Genomic DNA, 17,374 nt, shown 5'->3' with positions numbered 1-17,374 from the left:
CACCGTTTGCCATATCTAGGAGTCCTTTTTCCTTTTTGCTCAATCCCTCCACCCTCTAACCTCCCCCACAGAGCTGTTAGCTTTCTCTCTATCTTAAGTCCATTTCTAATTACCTTCTTAGCTCATTTTGTTTATTAGATTCCACATATAAGTGAAATCATATGGTATTTGTCTTTCTCAGACTGGCTTATTTCATTTAGCATAATGTTCTCAAGATCCATCCATGCTGTTTCCAAGGGTAATTTTTTTCTTTTTCATGGCAAAGTAGTATTCCATTGTGTAAATGATCCATAGCTGTTTGATCCATCATCTCTTGATGGACACTTAGGCTGCTTTCATATCATGGTAACTGCAAATAACACTGCAATGAGCATAGGGGTGTTTATGTGCCTTCAAATTAGCATTTCGGGTTCCTTTGGATATATTCCCAGAAGTGAGATTACTTGGTCAAAAGGCAGATCCATTTTTAATTTTCTGAGGTCTCCACACTAGGTTCCACAGTGGTTGCAGCAGTCTGCGTTCCCTCCAACAGTGTAAAGCGTTCCCCTTTCTCCCCACCCTTGCCAGCCCTTGTCGTTTGTTGATTTATTGATGATAGCCATTCTGACAGGTGTGAGATGGTATCTCATTGTGGTTTGAATGTGCAATTCTCTAATGATTAGTGACATTGAGCATCTTTTCATATGTCTATTGGCCATCTGTATGTCCTCTTCAGAGAAATGTCTATTCAGGTCCTTTGCCCATTTTTTATTAGGATTGTATGTTTTTGTGGTGTTGAGGTTTGTAAGTTTTTTTGTACATTTTGGAGATTAACCCTTATCAGATGTATCAGCAAATATGTTCTCCAGTTCTATGGGTTGTCTTGTCATTTTGTTGATGTTTTCCTTTGCTGTGCAAAACTTGTTGAGTTTGATGAAGTCCCATTTGTTTACTTTTTTCCCTTTTGTTTTCCTTGCCTGGAGAGAGATATCTGATAAAATATTGCTATGAGAAATGCCTGAGATTTTACTACCTATGTTTTCTTCTAGGATTTTTATGGTTTCCTGTCTAACATATGTCTTTAGACCACTTTGAATTTATTCTTGTGTGTCTTGTGAGAAGGTGGTGTAGTTTCATTTTTCTGCACATACCTGACCAGTTTTTCCAAACATCATTTATTTAATGAACTTGTCTTTAGCCCATTGTATGTGCTTGCTTCCTCTGTAAAATGTAAATGACCTATACAGGAGTGGGTTTATTCCTGGGTGCTGTACCTGTTCCATTGATCTGGGTCTGCTTCTATGCCAGCACCATAATCTTTTGATTACTCTGACTTTATCATGTACTTTCATATAGGTAGAGTGATTCCTCCAACTTTGTTCTTTTTCAGGATCGCTGTTGCTAGAGATGCCTTTTGTGATTCTATATAAATTGTTCAAATATTTGTTCTAATTGTGTGAAATACATCATTAAGATCTTGATAGGAATTGCATTGAATATATAGATTACTATGTGTAGAATGGATATTTTAAAGATATCAATTCTTTCTTTCTGTGAACACAGTATGTATTTTCACTTATTTGTATCTACTTCAATTTGTTTCTTTAGTGTTTTATAATTTTCCTAGCACAGGTCTTTTACATCTTTGGTAGGTTTATTCCTAAGTATTTTTTTCTTATTGTAGAATATTGAATGAAATTGTTTTCTTAATTTCTCTTTCTGTTAGTACACTATTGGCGTATAAAAATGAAACTGATTTCTGGATATTAATTTTGTATCCTGCCACTTTGCTAAATCCACTTATCTGTTTCAGTAGTTTTGTGGTGGAATCTTTGGGGTTTTCTATGTGCAGTATTTTGTCATTTGCAAATAAAATCATTTGATAAAATCCAGCAGCCGTTTATGATAAAAACTCTCACCAAAGTGAGAATAGAAGAAACATATCTAAGTATTACAAAGTCAATATATGACAAATCCACAGTCAACATCATACTCAATGATCAGAAGCTACAAGCATTCCTTTTTGGATTAGGAACAAGACAGAAATGTCCACTTTCGCCTCTCATTCAACATAGTACTGGAAGTCCTAGCCACAGCAGTCAGACAAGAAGAAATAAAAGACATCCAAATTGGAAAAGAAGAATTAAAACTGTCTTCAAATATTCTTAAAGACTGTAGTCTGATCTGTTTTTAAGTATGTCCACATCATATGCTTGTAAACAGATTTCTCCAAGAAAGAAAAAGATAAGTAAAACACACTCCAGGGAAATAGCCTATAAAGTAATGGTCCCACAAATTCCAATATGCTCTCTCTCTCATTTGTCTATCTAATTCTTTTCTCAGCAATGATATTTATTCTGATGAATCTATAAATGACTCAACATGTTAGATTTCCCTTTTCCCTGTAATTAGTTACATTGTACATTGATTAAATACAGAAAGTCTCCTATATTCATTTATACATTAAAGTTGCAAAAGCACATGTGCACTGTGATACCACTTCATTTATGTGCATACTGTTAGTCTTTGAAATATAAGATTTTAAGGGATTAAATTTTTATTGTTAATTTATTATATTTTGTAAAATAATAACACTTTTTATTAGTAAATATAATAACATATTTAAATTTGAACATTTATGCATTTACTCTAATAAGCATGCATTTATTATTGGAAACACTTATAACTTTTTAAATAAGAATTATAATATTTATTTGAAGCTAAATTTATTAGGTTATAGAAAGAAGAAACCATTGACAGTATGCATATATTATCTAACATACAAAAACAGTAAGTTTTGAGATGGCCAATTGAGAAAGAATTTGCCTCCCTTTGCTCTCACAAATAAGGCAAGAGAGAAAAGAAATGGGGAAAAAAGAAGTAAAAAAAGAAAAATAACTTGAAAATAATAGTTTGAGGAATACAAAATGTGTAAATAAATAATGGAAAAATCAATTAGAATGGTGGCTATGAACATAAAAGAAAGCGCAATAAATTTCTAGAAGATGAATACAGTATAAACTAAATAGAAAGCACAACATGGAGAAGGCTACCTCGAAATGTGAAATAATATCAAAAGAATCCTGGGAAGCTCCAGTCATAAAATCAATAGAAAGGGCACATGAACAGACATGAGAAATAAGGATGAAAACAAGATGTTTAAACATCTGTTTAAAAAAAAATGACCCTACCTATCCTATGACAATCCTCACCCATTCACTTACTCTAGTGTACAGAATATAAGGTAGTCAGAATTTAATCTCGGAAAAAAAATTAAAAGACTCTTCTCTAAAGCTGTTGAACAGACTACAGAACTGTAGCCATCAGTCTAGGTGATAGAAATACTTCCTCCTTTTTCCCTATCTGCTCACAAAAAAAAAGCCAATGACAACAAATGCTTTTCATAATTACAAAGATAACAGTCAGGTCTTCTACTACCTCAATTTAAAACATAAATGGAAAATCAAGGAAGATATTCTGTTGCCAGAAAGAAAATTACCAAATAATTAGAAAAAACTAACCCAAAATTAAACATAATTTAGAAAAATTTTTAAAAGTTTTAAATATACTAATTAGTATAATAAAAGAGAAGTTGAGAAAATATTTCATTCATAAATGGATGCTATGAAAAAAGAAAAAATAAGAGAAAACTTTATACGTTATTTTACATTTAACGTATTTTATATTTAACGTATATATTTAAATATAAAATAATAAAGATCATAATAAAAATGGATTAAAGGACTGCAAAGTAACATGGAAAAAATCCCCAGAACGTCTTGCAAAAGAAATTTTGAGAAAAAAAGATGAGCCATAGAAAATTAAGCTAGGAAAGGCCAGAATATAATTAATAAGTCCAGAAACAGAGAAAGAAAAAGAAAGAAAATTATCAAGAAATAATAGCAAAAAAAAAAAAATCAGACTGAATAGTAAACAGAATCCATTCAAAGCCAGTGGAAGTTTTTCACATTTAGATATGCTGGATTTAGACTGTACTGAATGAACCTCCTTGTTGAAAATAACTATAAAACCTGGATTAAAAGGAGCTACCTCAAGGAACTAGACAGTGAACAGAGGCAGGTATTATCTAGCAGACAATCCATGTTTCCCAGGAGGACGGAGACAGACAGGTGCACCAATTATTCCCTTCCTTGAGGAATTTAGTCCTTTGGTCAAGCAATAGTGGAATGCGATGCATACAGAAAACTCCAACATCCTTCTGTCTGGGATACAAACAAAAAGAAAGCCTGGATATTATGAATATTGAAAAGAATGGAGGAAATTTCAAAAGAGAAAGGGATAGAGCCAGAATCCCTAAATTCTATTTATTCCATTGTTCACTCATACCTGAACTGTGTATGGAGGAAACAGAATCACAGCAGCTCAAAGAAAAAAAAAAATGAACTCTGACTGATGTTCCTATCCTGAAAGTTGCTTTCCTGAATACTTAACATAAGCAGACAGATTTTGGAGGAGTGGAAATGTGAAGAAGGGCTAATGAGGAACTTGTTTTTTTATCTGCAGTTGTACCTTGAGGCTAACTGCAGTCCCCTGAACACACAGTACAACACCCATAGAAATCCACCAGCCTACCTGGTCAGCTGAACGCTGAAGAGAGAGGGGCATCTTGATAGGGAAAGAGCCAGAGGAAGTATCCTTAAAGCAGCTCAATCTCAGACATGAAAACTACTTGCTAAAACAAAAGGAAAAAATAGTTATCATTGAAAAATAACAGAGTCCAGTATCCTCTTTACTTAGTATTCATAATGTGCATACTGTAATCCAAAGTTAGCCATGTGAAAAACTGAAAAATATGGAGATAAGAAAATCAGTTGAGTCCAACCACAAATAAACCAGATGTTGCAACAAAAATTTAAAAGCAGCTATTTTAAACTATCCTCAGTGAAGTAAAATAAGTTTTCAATGCATGAAAATCTCAGTAGAAAGAACCAAATAAAAATTCTAGTAATAATAAAGAAATTTATGAAGTAAAAATTCACTGTGTAATTTAGCTAAATGAATATGAGAAAATGTAAGTGAAATTAAAGATAGAAAAGTAAAAATTATTTAAGGTGAAAAACAGAAGAAAAAATTAAAAATAAATTAACAGCATCTTAGAGACCTGTTAGATAATATCAGGTAGACAAATATATCTGTAATGGGAAACCAGAGAGAAAAGAATATATATAGGAAAAAAAACTTGAGGAAGCAATTGTTGAAAATGTCTGAAATTTGCAGATACAAGAAGCTAAACAAAGAATGAGCCAAATGAACAGCAAAAAGGCTTACGCAGAGTCACACTGGGTAAAACTGTTCAAAGATAAGCAATGAATTTTGAAATGGACAAATAAAAGACAATGTATTACATAAAGAGAAACAACAGTCTCAATAAAGCTTAATTTTTTTAAGTATGAGTTTTCTTGTTATTAGGTTTATAAAAACATCACATCCTCATTCTTCCTGTGGCTTTCTGTTCTGAGCAATATACACTTTGAAAGTTTAGAAGTTACAATCAAACTGTTTTTCAAAACATGATTAGATATTATCAGGAAAGATAAATATCTTTTGTTTCTATCTTACTAAACCAAATGCTCTTATATTGCTTATTTTTAATTTTTTCGGATTTGTTTTTTTATTATTGTTCTTCAGTGACAGGGGTCTCACCTTTTTCCCATTGCTTTCCCCTGCCCCCACCCCGACGGTCAATCCCCACCCCGTTGTCCATGCCCATGAGTCCTCTATTCATGTTCCTTGACTTGCCCCTTCTTCTTCTTCTGAATTCTTTAATTTTATAAGTATCAATACATTCTCTGGGGTGTGTGTTTAAATTAATTATTTTTTATTGAGGTATAATTGACATATAGCATTATATTAGTTTCAGGCTTAGACATAATGATTGATATTTGTATATCACAAAATAATCCCCATAGTTAAGTCTAGTTTACAGCCATCACTACCCAGTTATGCAATGAAGGTGAAATAAAGATATTTTTAATGAAGAGAAAATTAAGAATATTTATTGCTACTGATCATAAACTTACATAAAATGAAATGTTAACTGTAGAAAAATCATATTGCATGTAAACTTTGATCTTCAGAGGGGAAAATGAATATTATCAGAAATGGTAAATGTTTGTGTAAATGCAAAAAGGCTATGTTTATTCTGAGGAGGGTGTTTTCTTCTTAATATTATTGTAAGCCACCAAATGTTTAAACTAAAATATGTCATCTTATATAATGTAAAATCCACATTGTCTTGTGAAATTTATAAGTAAATGTATCACACATATTAACTATAACAAAAAAAGCAGGGAAATTTATTAAATTTTATACTTTACATGAATATTAACTTGTGGAGTGTGAAAAATTAAAGATGTTGATTGTAATTCCCAGAGAAATCATTCATGAGGAAGGGAAAAAAGCTAACAAGAAATTGGAACAAAATGAAATTTCAAATATTTTCAACTAATCTTTTTAAATGGCAGGCAAAAGAAATAAAAACAAAAAAAAGAAGAAACAACTAAACTGTGAGGTACACTATATTTAGAGTCATTGAAGGTAAAGGTATGGAAATTAAAAAAACCATCCAAATTTCTTATTTCTGTAAAATTATTGCAATTTTTCTATATGCACATACCGATCTACACATCCATCCAAATTAACTTCTGATATGTCTAGATGATAACGTTCATACAAGTGTTAACATTGCATTTTTTCCAGGTATTGTAGTTGCTGAGAAAATGCAAGTTTATGTTTTTTGTCTTTTTTTTTTACATTGCTTGACTTTTTGCAGAAAATTTCTATCCTTTTTATGAAAATGTGAATATTTTTTCAAAAAATATCTAAAAATAAAAAGTTAAAAGTATTAAAAATTATTTAGAAAGTTCTTTAGTTAGTTGCAAAATAAGACGTGATTACAATAAGTGGTTTCCACTTAGGCAGAGTTTACTTGGAGCCAACTAGATAGGACATAGATTGATGTGGGTGCACAAGTGACAAAGAGATAAGGCTCTTTCTTCTCTTATACTATCTATTCCTATAGAGTTACTAACAACAAAAGAAAAATATGCATTGAAAGTTTATATTATTTGATATAGGTGACAGAAAATAGTTGATTATAATTTTTCAAAATTTTCTTTCTTTCTTTCTTTCTTTCTTTATTTTTAAATACATTTGTCTCTGCTTCCCCCCGACCACTTTCCCTTGCCCCCTCCCTCCTTCCCTCCCTCAGCTCTTCCCCTTTGGTTTTGTCCATGAGTTCTTGCTATATGTTCCTTGACTTTCCCCTTCCCTTCCCTCTCCCTGCCCGCCCCTCCCTCCTTCCCTCTTGTCTCTGTTGATTTCTTTTCCTTTCAGTGTTGCTGGTCATATTGCCCTTGCATCTTTGTATTGTTGGTTAGGTTCCGCTTATAGGTGAGATCATATGATATTTGTCTTTCGCCCCCTGGCTTATTTTGCTTAGCATAATGCTCTCCAGTTCCATCCATGCTGTCGCGAAGTTTAGTAGTTCTTTTTCATTTAGAAATTTGGCTTATCATGCATAAAATATATGGTTTAAAACTTGAGATACAAAAGTTTTATAAAGAGCGTGTACTGACAAGTGAAAGCTATTAAGACTAATCAAATTTTGCCATATAAATTAATTAATGTAACCATGAAAAGAGTACGCCATAACTGTAGAATAGGATCTGCTTGTTAGGACAACGTACAATCATCTCAGTATTTTCACTGTTTAGTCATTGTTTACTAAAAACAAAGTTATACATTAGGAAAGTCTCTTTGAAAGTGATTATTAAGGCATCTTAAAACATACCACATAAGTACACTTGATTTTCCATGAGTTGATATTTCTGCACTTTCAAGTAGTGTAAACAATAGCCCTTGATTATTTTAATCACAGAAAATCTAAGATATTTGAAGGACCATTGCTACAGAAGAAAGGCCAGATATGCATGAGTCATTAGTTCAGCCTCTAAAATAGATCAAAGAGGAAACCAAAAATGAACTGCTATTTACTGCTCTGAAGGCGGTCATGGTATTCAGCTCACCGCAATGTAAACTTTTCTCCAGCTGTGTGAAATGAACTTTATAGTTACAATTATTGAATTTTAGAAAGGAAGAAAATATTCAGTGAAATTTAACTAGTACTTATTTCTATCTTTTCAAAAATAATTCTTGAGGATGAAGTAGAATTTCATAAACAAATCACTTTAAAAAATAAGTTTACTTAAATTTACTTTGAGTAAATTTTTGACCCTTTCCCAAATTCCTAAAAACAGCAAAAATGATGAGGAAATATTCTATATTTGCATTGTTTGGCCCAGTCCATTAGAACCCAAAAATCAGTGAGGTAATAAAAACTTACATTCCTACATTTGTTTAATGCTACTGACTTATGTGGGTTGAGCTTGTATCTAGCAATCTTAATAAATTCTTACTGACCCTATATTAGTAATTTTTTGTTTTACCAATGCAAAATATCTCTCAAAAATAATAAATTTAGGTTTTTTAAAATTTTAATCAGTATATATATTTTTTTCTTCTTTGGTTTAACTGACTAGAATCTCCAGTAAAGTGATAAATGACAAATGGGATTTATATTGTGCTTACTTTTAATACAGCTATTTCTCAAATTCTGCCAATAAGTACAATGATACCAATTGATGTTAAGTAAATATATTCTATTCTAATTATTAAAGATCTCTCTCCAAAACACTTTTTTGGGTGGGTACTTTTATGAACAAATATTACAATTTATTGATTCTTTGTTTTCTATCTTTTACAACTCTTTCTATTGGTTTAATGTCTGTTTAACCATTACTGTAGCTTTAAGTTGAACTATTTTAGCTTTGCTGGTAAAATTTTTATCAGGTCACACTTTATTATTTGAATTCACCTCCGAAATTTCCACTGATCTCATAAAATGAGGCTTTTAAATTTATTTACTTAGAATGTAATCACAAATAGTTTGTAATAGGGACTGTTTATGGCTTGAAAATTTTGTTAATTTCCCCTGTAAAATACCTCATTGCTTTTAGGGGTTTTTGGGTGGGGTGTGTTTTAAGAGTCATTTTAATTTCTTAAAGATATATTTGGGTATTCAGTTTTCTTTTTTATTATTTTGGTAAATTTTATTTTCCTAGAAAAATTTCATTTCATGTATGCTTTCAAATGCATTAGCATATAGTTTTTCATACTATTACATATTTTCAATCTTTATTATAATTATAGTTATTTCTATTTTCACATAGAGTACACTTATTTCACTTATGTTCTTGATTAGTGTTCCCAATTTGTCTATTTCAAGTTCTTTCAAAGAATTATCTTTTGCATTCTTGATAAGTTACAATATATATTTTATATTCTCAAATTAATATTAATTTAAATTAATGTAACTTAAAATTTATTTGAATTAATTCGTTAATTTGTGCTTTTTATAGTTTTCTTCTGATACATATGCTAGCATTTTCAGTCGTTTTTAAAAATTAAATGCATTGAGGATACAGATTTCCATGTAAGTGCTTTTTCTGCTTGTTTCCAAGTTTTGAGTTACATGCTTTTGTTGTCATTCAGTCTGTAGTATTTCATACTTTCTACATTTTCTCCTTAATTGTAAAAATTACTTGCAATGATCTTTTCCAGTTTTCAAATATAACATTACATTTCAACTACCTTTTTAAAATTAATTTCTAATTTTATTGTATTTTGACCAGAAAAATGATCTACAAAATGTATATATGATGGAGACTTGCTTTGTGGCAGTTACATGACAATTTTTGTAAATGACTCCATGCGTATTTGAAAAGAATGAGCTTCTCCTGGATATAAGAGTTTACATAGGTCTATTAGAATAGATTTTTTCATCATGGGAATTGAATTCTTCAGTTATAATTCATTTAAATTTACTTACCATAAAAGAAGTACTAAAATTTCTCATTTTGATTATGACTTTTTCAATTTCCTACTGTACTTTTATTAATTTTACTTTATAGTTATGTGACGCTTAATGTCGGGGATGGTTCATAGGCTATAAGCCTGTATAGTGTTACTATATGAACCAAAGGTGATTAAATCAAGCATAAGATAAAATGGTGCAATCAAGAAATGTGGAAAAAAGAAGTATGAGGCTGTTGCTGGTGTCACATGGCATACTGTGTTACAGGAAAGTTTTTTATAAGTAGAAAGGTCACATTGTAAAATAATTTTTAAAAGTGTATTGTAGTAAATACACAAACCTGCAGTATAGTTGCTTATTATCACTATCAAGTATTATGTATTATATATAAATTGTGTGTGCTATACTTTACACAACTGGCAGTGCAGTAGGTTTGTTTACACCAACATCGCCACAAACACATGAGTAATATGTTGTACAACATTATGATAATTATGACTCCACTGGGTGACAGAAATTTATCAGTTCCTTCATAAACTTATGCGATCACCATCATATATGTGATCCGTGGTTCATCATTGACAAAAATATCATTATGTGGCATATAACTATACATATCATTAAGATTATTTTATTTGATTGATTTAAATTCCTTTAGTGATGTATATTGGGGCTGCATTTCTCCTTTTTTGAAAAACTGATTTTTGGTTTTTATGAATAATGATTTTATTTTTTAATTATACTTTATTTATTACGGTATTACAGTTGTCCCCATTTTTCCACCATTGCCCCTCTTCACCCAGAACTCTCTATTCCCTCAGACAATACCCACACCATTGTTCATGTCTATGGGTCATATATAGGTTCTTTGGCTACTCCATTTCCTATACTGTACTTTACATCCCCATGGATATTCTATAACTACCTATTTGTACTTCTTAACCCCCTCACCTCTTCACCCATTCCTCCATACCCTCCTCCCATCTGGCAACTATCAAAACGCCCTCCATATCCATGATTCTGTAGGGGTGCCAGAAGGAGAAGAGAAAGAGCAAGAACTTGGAAAAATATTTGAAAAAAATAATGAAAGAAAACTCCTCTAATTTGGTGAAGGAAATAGACATGCAAGTCCAGGAAGCACAGAGAGTCCCAAACAAGATGGATGCAAAGAGGTCACTCCAACACACATCAAACTAAAATGCCAAAGGTTAAACATAAAGAGAGAATCTTAAAAGCAGCAAGAAGGGAGTTCCCATAAGACTGTCAGATGATATTTCAAAGGAAGTTTTGCAGGCTAGAAGGGATTGGCAAGAAATATTCAAAGTTGTGAAAAACAGGGACCTATAGCCAAGATTGCTCTACCCAACAAAAGATACCATTTAGCACTGAAGGGCAGATAAAGAGCTTCTCAGACAAGAGAAAACTAAAGGAGTCCATCATCACCAAACTATTATTAAATGAAATATTAAAGGGACTTATTTGAGAAAAAGGAAGATCAAAACTATAAATAATAAAATGGCAATAAATGCTTAAGTGTAAACAATTGAATCTAAAAAACAAACTAAGCAAACAAGAAGGAAAACAATGTTTTTATCAGTTTCTGTATTGTTTCCCCATAGTTATTGCAACAAATTACCACACACTTGGTGGTTTAAAACAACAATTTATTCTCTCACAGTTCTGGAAAACAGAAATGCAAAATCAGTTTCACTGGGTCAAAATCAAGGTGTTGGCAGGGCTACACTGCCTTCATGGCTCTAGGGGAGAATAAATTCTATGCAGTTTCTGGTGCCTGCCAGCATTCCTTAGTTTATGGCTGTATAACTCTAACCTCTGCCTCTGTGATCGCACTAACTTCTCCTTTTCCACCTGTGTAAATCCCCTCAAAATCTTTCTTTTAAAGACACTCATGATGGTATTTAGGGCTCACCTGGTTAATCTCTCCATCTCAAGTTCATTAATTAATTATATTTGCAGAGTCAGTTTTACCATATAAGATAATATCACAAGTCCAGGGATTAGATCCTTTATACCTTGGAGAAGATTTTCAGCATGCAGTTTCTTTAATTTCTCAAAATTCTAATTCTGTCACTTAAATATTGGTTTATCAACTTGACTTTGATTTGTATTTTGTTGGTGCAGCTTTCTCAGACTTTTATTTCAATTTTACTGTCATTTTATTTAAATATAGCTCTTACAAGAGTAATTTCACTTCCATTAATATGTCTCTGTATTTTATTTGTTCTTTTCTGCATATACTTTTACCTATGTACATTTATTATGATTACTGTTGTTTTACATTTATGAATTATCTTGATTTCTTTTTGTTTTTTCCCCTCCCAATCCTTCTCCAACTCCCCATCTTCACTTCCTCTGGTTTGATTGACTTCTTGGTCTGATTTCATTTTTCCTGTACTAGTTTAAGACATATGTTGTATATTAATTTTTTCAGGGATATATGTAATTGTTTTTAACTTTTATCTTCTAATACCTAGAGTTAATCAGTATCTACATCATTGCCAGAATTAGAAGAAAAATTTCAACATACTTTTATTGCTCTGTTCTCATTTCCCTCTCTTGGTATACCAAATTAGAAATTTTATTTCCATATTGTCATATCACTTTTTAAAAATTCAATAATTAAAAATAATGTGCTAATTATTATTCATCGTTGCATCTTGCATCATCTTTTCTTCTGCAGATTCATTTTATTCTTCTTGAGAATGTATTCTAATAAACCCTAAGTGATCTACAGATGGTTAAGTTTCTAAATTTCTGTATGTATAAAAATACTTTTATTTTGACTTTACATTAAAATGATAGTTGCATTGAATAAAATTTCTATACCTTCTTTTTCTTAATTGAGTATACTTCTGGAGTCCTGCATAACTGATTGAGTGGTATTTTATTAAGATGTGTACTTCTATGATCATTCTTGAAATTTGACCATTTTTTGCAATATATGTCAGGATAGATAAAATCATTTATTCATTGTTTTTATCTTTTAAAATATTCCACATTTAGTGTGAATTATATTGTCATATTTTTCTAAGTATCTGAGATTTCAAATTCACTAACATAATAATGAATATCATATTTTTGAGAAAGTTTGTTATATAATAAACATGGAATATTTTCTTTTTCTTAAAATTTTGAAGTGTATGCCCACATAAACAAAGGCAAAAACCTAAAATGTATGGTTCAGTGAAGTATTAAAAGTGTACCTAAGCATGAAGTTTGCACCAGGTCACAGAATAGACCTTGTATTTTACAAGGTTCCTTTAAGGCCCTGGTAGTCACTACTTTATCCCTGCTCTCCATAGATGAGTCACTATCTGGACTTTAATCATTACAGATTAATTTGCCTGTTTGAGTTTATATGCATACCTCTGCTCAGAAATTCCATTATATAGTTACACACCCAATAGAAATATTCATCCATATGAAAAAAAGACAAACAAATGTTTCTGTTTTATATTTAGAGTTTATTTCTTTATTTTTAATTACAGTTATGAAAGTTTATTTTTACAATTTATTTCAAAGTATTTTTTACATATAATATATTAGTTCTAATTACTTGTTTTTTCATTGTATCAATCACTATTTTTTCTATTTGTTATTTTCATTAGCTTACAACAGTTTTTATGATTCTTTTCATAACTTGATCATTGCATTTAAGCAATAATAAAGCATGAAATTTCCCTCCAAACATTGCTTTGGTCTCATCTCATTTCCTTTCATACATACTATTTTTATATTTCTTGTTTACAAATAGTGATTATAATTTTGATGAATTACTGGCACACACTATAGCTCATATTTTCCATTTAGAATTTACAAAGATTTTACTTATCTTTAGTATAATATTGTCTCTTAAAGTGGATATTTTCTATTTGATAAAATATTTTTTATTCAACAAATAAATATTGCCTATTATAGGACATAAGATTAATTACTAAACAAGATATGAGATATAGACAGAGCTAGGCAGAAGATAGATGATAAATATTTAAGTATACATCATCCATTATGATATCCAAATAATTTATTACTTATTGTCTATATGACTTCTTAAATGATTAAGTAGATTTATGACATCTCTTATAACTTATTGTATTTTGTAATTTGCTTTATATTGTTTAAATTTGTGATTTTTTCCTTAATGTTATTAAATTAATATTAGTATATTTTACTTCAATCTCATTCTTTCCCTCCCTTATTTTTGTTAACAGAATATGAGATTATGATGAATAGCTTATTTAATATTATGCCTCTCCTTGAGATTTATTTTAAATATTTTAATATCCAATTAATAAAGTTTTAATTACATTTGTGCTTTTCATTGGTTCTTAAAGAAGAAACTCTAGAATTTCTTTCTTAAATATATGTTATTTATTATACTTATATAGTTGTTCAAATTTTCTCCTTTTGCCCCACTATACCCAGCAACCCACTCTCATTAAAGCAATCTCCACACTGTAGTTCATGTCTATGGGTCATGCATATAAATTCTTTGGCTACTCCATTTCCTAAATTGTAATTTACATCTCCATGGCTGTTCTGTAACTGCCTGTTTGTACTTCTTAATCATCTCACCTCTTCACCTATTCCTCCATACCCGCCTCCCTTCTAGCAACCATCAGAACACTTTTCATATCTCTGATTCTCTGTTCTTTGTTCATTTGTTTTTTAGATTCAATTGTTAATAGATACCTTTTGCTATTTCATTCTTCATAGTTTTGATCATCTCCTTTTTCTCAAATAAGTCCCTTTAATATTTCATATAATAATGGTTTTGTGATGATGAACATATTTGTTTATTTATTTATTTATTTATTGTCTGGGAAGCTCTTTATCTGCCCTTCAATGCTAAGTGATATCTTCACTGGGTAGAGCAATCTTGGTTATAGGTCACTGCTTTTCACAGCTTTGAATATTTCTTGCCAATCCCTTCTAGCCTGCAAAACTTCCTTTGAAAAATCAGTTGACAGTCTTAGGGGAACTCCCTTGTAGGTAACTAACTGCTTTTCTCTTGCTGTTTTTAAGGCTCTCTCTTTCTGTTTAACCTTTGACATTTTAATTTGATGTGTCTTGGAGTAGCCTCTTTGCATCCATCTTGTTTGGGACTCTCTGTGCTTCCTGGACTTGCATGTCTATTACCTTCACCAAATTAGGGAAGTTGTCTTTCATTATTTTTTCAAATAGATTTCTAGTTTCTTGTTCTTTCTCTTCTGCTTCTGACACCCCTGTGATGCAAATATTGGAACACATGAAGTTGTCCCAGAATCTGCTTACCTTATGTTCATTTTTTTGGATTCTTTTCTTCTTGTTATTCTAATTAGTTGTTTTTTGCTTCCTTATGTTCCAAACCATTTATTTGATTTTTGGCTTCATCCACTCTACTGTTGCTTCCCTGCAAATTGTTCTTTATTTCTATTAGAGTATTCTGTGTTTCTGATTGGACCTTTTTTATGCTGCTGAGGTCCTCACTAAGTTCCTTGAGCATACTTATAACCAATATTTTCAACTCTGCATCTCATAGATTGTTTATTTCCATTTTGTTTAGTTCTTTTTCTGAATATTTGATCTGTCCTTTCATTTAGGCCATGCTTTTTTGTCTCCTCATTTTGGAAGCCTCCCTTTCTTTGGTTCTATGTATTAGGTAATTTCTATGTAATTGTAAGCAACTTTAGAATTTGTTCTTTATGAACACTTATTGACACAACATCTGCCATATGTATGCAAATAATTGAGAAATTTTCAATTTGCCCTTACAATTTTTATTTTTAGCCCTCTTGATCTTCTTTATTTTTTATTCTTAATCATGTGTCCTGTAAAACTGATAAATTTTATTTTACCACTTTAATATCTGTCCTTTGCTATTCTTCATACGGGAGATTTTCTCAGGTTTTTATCTAATACTGTTTGCTTTTCTACAGTTATTTCTTTTCTTGCTACCTCCAAGGTATATTTAAGTTCTACTACTGCAATTTTGGCTTTTTTAAGTATGTTCACTTTGAGCCTTTCTTATGTGAGCCCATTGCTGTCATCTCTTTTACATTGTTCTTTTATGTATTTAGCACTATCTGCTTCAGGTGTTTTTTAGATATTGTAGCATCTGTTGAAAATAGCTCAAAAAATTTTATCTGGTTAATCCAATGAATCCTTTTCAGATTTGCTTGCTCTTTGAGAATTTGAAACGGTGATCCTTTTTCTATAACTTTCATTACTCTAAGTTTTTCCTTTCCAACATTTATCTTTACATGAGGGAAAAAATATATCTGCACACATTATTTACCATAGACTACATACATTGTTTCCTTGGTTTTATTGCAGCTCCATGGTGGTTAGTTGAATGTGTCTTAGATCTTCAAAGAGATGTGATTATAATGAATAATTCCAAGTAAAAGTATCAAGTTTTAGTTCAACATTGTAGATTCACCTGAGATCATTTGAAACTATTGTGGGACTGTGAATCAATAGATTAGGAAACAAACAACAAATAACTACAATCACCATCATATTGTCAACAGAACTCCTGTTATCTCTAAATCTTCATTTGGTCAATATTCTAATTATGAAGACTGAAACTCCCTGGAGATATTTTTGCCCCTTTCAGACCTACCATCTTTTTAGTTTTCTAACAATATTTCTCTGCTACTGGATGTAAATTTGGAGTCAATGTAAACACTACTCTATGCTTCTCAAAAAGTAGACTCATATCCAAAACAGAAAACTTTTTTCTATCTGTCTTCACAATGATTTTTACATAAAGATGGGAGGGGCACTATCACTGAATACTTGTAGCCATGATTCCTCTTGCCTTAGATGTTCTGTAAGTACTGGGAAAATTCTTGTCCACTAATACATTTACCCACATAACTCTTACGTGTCTTTCAGATCTTTGCTTAGATCTTACGATGACCTTCTGCAGACAATATTTTTGAATTTCCTTATGTCATATTAAGAGCTCCCTATTTGCTACCATGGTAACCTATGATTATTCCTAATGCAGTCCTTAGCAGACTTCATTGAAAATTCCTCAGTAATTGTCAGTGTTCAATTCAGTGAAAATGACTGAAATTGCATTGCAGTACTAACAGCAATAATCTATGTTCAGTAAACAGAAATTAATTGAATGGATGAAAGAGCTGCTAGCTAGATGTCAGATTTAATTTTAAATCCCAATATCAGCAACTACTTTCAATCTCTAAGGATGTGGGATACAATGAAGACAGACTCAGAAATTTCCAAAATCAGTCAGAGATATGGGTTGAAGGGGGTGATGGACATACGGGGTGGCGAGGTCTGCTGCTTCAGCTAACATCTCGTTTGTACTGAGAATCCTATTGCTATTTGCCAAAGCCTCCAGACTTTACCCATACTTTATGGGCAATGATAACAAAACCAGGGGAAAAGTCTGAAACTGAGAACCAGACACTAAGAAACTAAGATAAAGTGCACTGGGTCCTAAAAACCCGGAAGATACATTTGCCTGAA

Source organism: Pteronotus mesoamericanus, unplaced genomic scaffold (genome assembly GCF_021234165.1).
Source record: "Pteronotus mesoamericanus isolate MK-2021 breed Mesoamerican mustached bat unplaced genomic scaffold, CSHL_Meso_final scaffold_31, whole genome shotgun sequence".
NCBI classification, from domain to species: domain Eukaryota; kingdom Metazoa; phylum Chordata; class Mammalia; order Chiroptera; family Mormoopidae; genus Pteronotus; species Pteronotus mesoamericanus.
The sequence above is the reverse complement of the archived record's forward strand: the minus strand, read 5'-3'. Positions refer to the sequence as shown.